Source organism: Mesocricetus auratus, unplaced genomic scaffold (genome assembly GCF_017639785.1).
Source record: "Mesocricetus auratus isolate SY011 unplaced genomic scaffold, BCM_Maur_2.0 Super-Scaffold_100040, whole genome shotgun sequence".
Classification (NCBI taxonomy): Eukaryota; Metazoa; Chordata; class Mammalia; order Rodentia; family Cricetidae; genus Mesocricetus; species Mesocricetus auratus.
Window position 1 is genome coordinate 3,930,357 of NW_024429217.1, and position 7,297 is coordinate 3,937,653.

The following is a 7,297-nucleotide window of genomic DNA, read 5'->3' on the forward strand; positions in this document are numbered from 1 at the left end:
AGGTAAGGAAAGACATTCTCTAATCCAGTGCTTCTCAACCTTCTTCATGCTGCAACTCCTTAACACACTTCCTCATGTTATGGTGACCTCCAATCTTAAATTCATTGCCATTGATATTTCATAACTGCAGTTTCTCCACCCTTATGAATTACAATGCAAACATCCAACATACATATGGCTCTAGGCTATCCCCTTTATAAAAAGGTCTTTCAACACCCCAAAGGTCAAGATTTATAGTTTGAGAAATTATACCCTTTCTTCAGATTGCTTAGATCACTGTTTTGCTACAATTGTTACAGAGGAACATCCCAATTTCTGGTGTTTATTATTTGGTGCCATAACTGTGGCCTTAATTTTTAACCTTTTATGTCTTTATTTTTAAATTTAAATATTAATAATATAAACATTTCTTAAACCTAAAATTTTCCATAGCATTATAAATTCAAATATTTTAAAAGCTGTTCTTAAAAAAATACAATTTTTAACTTAAATTTTCTGTAAAACCACAAAATTCCCACTTTAAAAAAGTTTAAAATCTGATGGGGTTGTCCTTCTGTATGCTGTGAATATATGCTTCTCCTATTGGTTGATGAATAAAGCTGTTTTGAACAGTGGACAGGCAGGATATAGCCAGTCAGGAAGCATAGGTGGGGCAACCAGACTAGGAGGACACTGGGAAAGGGAACACAGAGAATGAGTTGATGAGCAGACACACGTCACTGCCAACAAAGCAATAGGCCTGCGTATCACCAATACGCCAAGCCCATATGTAGATACACAGATTAATAGGAATGGTTAATAATTAAGAGAGAGCAAGCCAGTAAGAAGCCTGGGCCGTAGGCCAAGCAATTATAATTAATATTAAGCCTTAGAGTGGTTATGTGGGAACTGGTGACTGTGGGACCAGGCGGGACAGAAACTTCTGTCTACAAGTGGCACCCAAATGCTTGGCAACAATATTCATGTAAAATTGAGCTGCAGTGAACTTCCTAGTCTCACAGTCTCATGCAGGCCATGGTGCAGAGACACTGTGGCATTCAGGCGTAAGCACACAAAGGAGGATTCCTGCCACAGTACACAGAGGCTGTCTGCAAGACGCACAGCATGCTGCATGGCAAATTTAGCTTTTACACATACAGACAACAAAGGTTTATGGGCAGTGTGCTATAAGCTGCTTGGATGGCAGCATAGAACAGAGTTGAGGTGGTGAACATACCTCCAGAGCCGGTGGCAAATGTAACCCCAAAAAGCTGAAAAGCTTAACTGGGTGGATCCAGCAACCACTTTAATCCTAGCTATACTGCTTAGCAGGTTAAAGACTCATGTGCTCAGAAAAAGATGGAGATACACAGTAAAGAGAGATTCAGAGAAAAAAACAATAAGCCTCTATATGGTTTAAAGTGTGTTTGAATATATTTACATAGTCTTGGGAGAGAAAAGAAAAAGGATAGAGAAAGTCCTTAAAAAAGAGAGTAGCTGGGTGTGGCACATGTCTTTAATCCCAAAACTCCAGTGGAAGACACAAGCAGGTCTCTGTAATTTCAAGACCAGCCTTTTTAACAGTGTGACTCTCAGACAGCAAAAAATACACAGAGAAACCCTGTCTCAAAAATGAAAAAGAAAAAAGAAAAAGAAAAGAAATAGAGTAAAAAATAAAAAACAAAACTAGGCCACTTAAAGATGGAAAAGAAGACCACCTGAAGCAGTGACTCAAGGGATCCAAAGTCCAAAACAGCTGAGACTATGCAAGGTCAGACTGCTACAGCCAGGATTTGGAAATGGTTTTGGGTTTTCTCAGGAATCCCTTGGGATTGAAGTGGCCCTAAACAGAATGAAGCAGTTTGGAAAGAACTATGCCCACATTCCCAAATATTGCTTATAAATATTTATTTTAATTTAAATGGGGTTGGTTTCAAATGGTTAATGATCACAGTCAACCTCTTTCTAAAGAAATATAGGAATATGATATAAGAATGAATATTTTACATTGGTATGGATTTTGATTTATTGACAAAAATTTAAAGTCAATTTTGTTGTATACATATTTACTCTTGTTTAGGTATTGTGTTTATACAGTTCTTTTAAAAATGTAATGTATAAGGATTATAGATAGTCACCTATAATAGTCAAAACTTATGTTAGTTAGATTTTCTAGATTTATAGAGATATATTTCAAATGGGTAGCTATTCTTCAAAAACTTTTCAAAGACCTAGAGAATACAGCATTTAAAATGGTTTATTAGGATTTTTCATGACAATGAGACACAACTGTTCCTGGCAAAATCAATTATGTCAGAGAGAAAGATGGGCATCAAAGAAGCTCTTTAGGTAGTTTTGCTTTCAATATGGTAAGACTAGACAACTGGGAAGAAACTGCTCTGGCCTGGACTGTTGACTGTTGCTGTATAAACTGGATATGCAGGACCCACAGGAAAGGGACTGCTGAACTTGACAAAACAAGATGGGACAGTCCTTCATGGCTTCTGCTTTATAGAAGAATCTGCCAGATATTCTGCAGGATGCAGAGAAAAATGACTGGCAAACTGCCAATGCAGGTCTTGAGGAGCTTGGATGACCTCTTTGGGCCCACCATCGGCAACATGAACACAGTCTGCCTTCTACAGCTTGACTCCACTCCATTGTGGCTGGTGGTTCTGGTGACTGTCACATGACACCAACATTTCCAAAGCTGCTAAGGTTCCCAATGACAACTAGGTTCTTTGTGGGAACTCCAGCCTTGTGACACATCAGCCAGCCTCAGGTATTCCCATGTCTTTATGTCTTTAAAACCATTATCACTGGCCTAAGCCGGGCATTGGTGGCGCACGCCTTTAATCCCAGCACTCGGGAGGAAGAGGCAGGCGGATCTCTGTGAGTTCGAAGCCAGGCTGGACCGACAGCCTCCAAAACAATACAGAGAAACCCTGTCTCATAAAACCAAAAAAAAAAAAAAAACAACAACAACAACAAAAACAAAACCCATTATCACTGGCCTAACTCTTGTGTTACAAAGTTTGGCTGCCAGCACAAATTCAGTCTAATGTATGAGCGCATGGAGGTGCAGCTTTAAATACCATCTTTCATAAACCTTGTTTTCAGGGCAAGACAGGGATTACCACACAAAACTCCTTCCTAATCCAAAATATCTTAGAGATATGTTACTGCCTCCTTGGTAGACCAACCCTATTTAAGTGGTCACCTTTTATCAAGATGATTGTAAAGTCACATGACATCTATCTTCTCCAACCCTAGCAAAGATGGCTGTCAGACATGTTGCTGCCTAAGGATGGATCATGCCACAAGGTTTCTTTAGGATCACCTATGTATAGATTTTTAACTGTCAACTCCCAGTGTTAACTAGTTTTAAGTTATTTTCTTTATACAGATTTTATATATTTTTAACTATGTCCAATAAAAGAAATTTACAAATCTTGAGGTACAGAATGTTCACATAAACCATGTCTAATTTTTTTGGCTGCTCTTCTTTTCTTTATTTTGCCTGTCACCGTATCAGGTGACTCAACTGACATGGAATATAGAGGAAACTTTCAAATATACTCAGGTCTAGAGAAGGGAGAGACATAACTCACCTCTAGAACAGCATAAAACAACTTTAATGTCATCCACAACAAAAGACATCTGAACTCCTGCTAGCCAAAATCCAGTGGCCAGTTATAACACACACAAAAAAATTAAAAACCCAGTGATAGATACTGGGGTTCAAGCTGAAAATCATGGAAGCAAACCAGCAAAGATACCAGAGGGCTCTTACCTCTTACAGGGCTGGGGGTGGTTCTTTTCTCTACATGTCTAGAGAATGAATGCCTCATACTGAGACCGTACTCTGTCTTATATGCTGGAATTAAAGGCTTGTGATACCAGGTACTGAAATCATCTTTGTGTGAGCTGTTTCTCTTTAGGACTAGATCAAACTTCTGTAGATCTGGGTGGCCTTGAACTCACACAGATCCAAATACTACTTAATTCTAAATCCTAGGATTAAAGATGTGTACCACCACCTCCTAGCTTCTTGCTACTGTGATTACAGGAGTGTGCCTGGTTTCTATTACTTGGGGCTGACTTTGCTTTCTGAATCCTCAGGCAAGCTTTAATAAATTAGTTGCAGTGATATATTGTTTATGATTTATTAAACCTTGGGTGACGATACAGAAAGCAAAGTCAGTCTCAAGCTATAGAGATCAGGTAGTGGTTGTACACATCTTTATCCCAAGACTAGGAGACAAAGGCAGATGGATCTTTCTGAGAAGGCCACCCAGGACTACCCAAGATTAAATCCATCTAAAAGAGTAACAGGGCCCACACCTTTAATTCCAGCACTAGAGAGGTATAAAAATAGGAACAGTGTCTTCAGTAGTGAGCCTCAGGATTCTCCAGCCATGTTGAGGAGAGCAGTGTGAGGTTTGGTGGAGCCAGGATCACATTTCAGTCTGAGGTAGAGGTAAGAGCTAGTAGGTGGCTGCATTGCTTTCCTGATCTTCAGCTTGAAGCTTGAACCCCCATATCAGTCTCTGGGTCTTTTCTTTTTCATGCTACAGCCAGTGGTTCAGAGGTCAATCCTGAGCCCTAGCCGTAAAAGCAGCCATGGCAGCAGTGGTGACTGGCTGCTGGCTGCAGCAGAGACAGCAAAAATATCTGACCTATTTCTGTTTCAGCTCTGTGTTTTCAAAAACACTTAAGGACATGCCAGAAAGCACAGACAGATAAAATATTAAAATTTTCCAACAAATAGGCTGACACAACTTTTTTCGAGAGACAGACAGATAAAACTTTCCAACAAAACAGCCAACATTTTCCAAACAACCAGAACCAAGTGGGCAGGTGACATCTTGCTATTTGCCTTGGACAGAATATTGGGTCCCATCAAACCCGCTCATATCCAAGATAGGGATCCCACAAAAGAGGATCAGACTGTGACTCACCAGGAGGCCTCTGTAGATGGTTGCAGCATTTCTCAGCGTGGTGGTTCACTCTGGTGAACTGAAGGCAGCCTCAAAGCCTTGGAATGTCTTCAGTCACATGACTCCTGAAGCAGCCAGCCCCTCAGCCCTGGAGGTCCAGAGTGAAGGTCCAGCTTTAGAATTTGGGTGGGTGGTCTGAATCTCACTGGGAGCCTATGGAAAATGCTAGTGCTACTGGTCAAGATTAAGACCACTGCCACAATTTGAAGTCAAATTTAAAATAGGCTTTAATTAATTACTGACCATGTGAATGGGCTCTGGCCAGGTCCACACCCAGGTTCCCAATTAATGACCTCCCAAATCACAGTTTCAAGAAACTTAAAGTATTTCCCATCAAGTCCAATCAAGAGCAACCACACACCTTGATGTATTTTGTACCTATGCACCTCCAGCTTACATCTAATCAGGGGCAAGCATAAATCCTGACATATTTCCTGCCCTTTAACCTCCCATTCACAAGTGTTCAAGGACATCCAGTGTAGTTGGATCAAACAAACTTATTTAGGGAAGTGAAAACATGTGACTTCTTATCCAACATAAACAATAGCCTCCAGCATTTTAGGAACTGTCTGTCCTTGGGCAAGGGCCTTGAGGATCAAATGCATTTTGGGGCCATTGATCTCTTAAGCATAGTAATTAAACAGTAGCTGTGACTTTGACTGTCACAGTTAGGGGTTTTAATTTTGTGATAATTAAGTCATACTTACCATACTTTTTCTAAAAAGTTCCCATTCATTGTATTTTGCTATTAACCATATAGTTGGAGACTGTAAATGTATTCTTTCATTGTAGCTTTGACTTTCAGATAGCCTGCCAGCATTTACCTATTCCCTAATAATGCCATGTTTGCTTAGCTCTGCCTCTTCTAAGCCACTCTCATTACTGCCTCAATCAGGGAGCAGTTCTGTGAATCACTGTCCTAGCAACATCACCACTGGTAACGAAGTACCAGGGCTAGGGATAATTATTGTTTTGCATTTAGATTATTATTACTTTGCATTTATATAGCCTACTACTTCATATTATATTTTATTCACAGCAAGTGTTATTGGCAATTCTCATTAAGCATATTAAAATAAACCAGAGCATCACACAAAAAAATTGCAAGGGGAAACCTTGTAAATTATTTGACTTTGATGTTTTATTTCTGTGAGAGGAAAATGAGTCCAAGAAAGGTTGACTCAAATTTCTCAAAGACATGTGTTTGATAATTTTCTTTACTTGGCTTCTATATGTTTTGAAATAAGTAAATAGATAAATTAATTAAAGTAAATTAATTCATTAAAAATTATGAATCACAACCACAGCAAACCTGGAAAATTGTGGCTATCAAATGCAGAATCATATTCAAATAATATCATCTGAAGATACAATCATTCAAATTTCCACTCTGGGTTCCAAAGGCAAAATAAAGTTCTTCTAGGAAGAAATATTTCTCTGGCCCAGAAAGAGAAGCATGGTATGTATTCACTCACAAGTGGATATTAGCTGCAAAACAAAGGACAACGATGCTACAATCCGCAGACCCAGAAAGACTAGTTAACAATGAGCAACTCCCAGGTCTCCCTGGGAAGGTAAACAGAAGAAATTCCTTGATTAGACTGTGAACAGCATGGGATCAGAACATGAGCAACCAAATGGAGGAGGGAAAAAGGGGAAGAGCACTGAAAGAGACTCCTGGAAAGAGGGGAAATTTGGGGATCCTATGAAAACCTAGCACAATGGAATGTCCCAGGAACCTACAGGTAATATTCCTAGCTAGAGTGGATATGTAGCCTGAACTGGTCACCTCCTGTGACCCGACAGCACTTCCAAGTGGAAGGATTGGGACACCAATCCAGCCACATAACCTTTGACCTATAGGTTATCCTGCCTAGAGAATGAATGGTCTAACCTAAAGCTCATGCCAGGAGAGTATGCCCACCCCTGACACTGCCAGGAGCATTAGGACCCACAGGCTGGATGACCCAGAGACCTAGAAGAGAACCAAACATGACTGGAGAGAGGAAAATGCCAGTGCTTAAGGATATTCAGAAATACTCAAAGATTGGTGCCTAGCCCAGTTGTCATCAGAGAGGCTTCATCCAGCAGTTGATGGAAACAGATCCAGAGACCCTTAGCCAATCCTATAGAAGAGGATGTAGAAAAGATTGTAGGGGCCAGGGATGTCAAAGACACCACAGGAATACCCACAGAATCAACTAATCAGGCTCATAAGAGCTCAAAGAGACTGAACTGACACACAGGGAGCCTGCATGGGACTGAACTCGTACTCCACATGTATATTACAGTTATGTAGGTAGCTCTTCTTGTGGGAC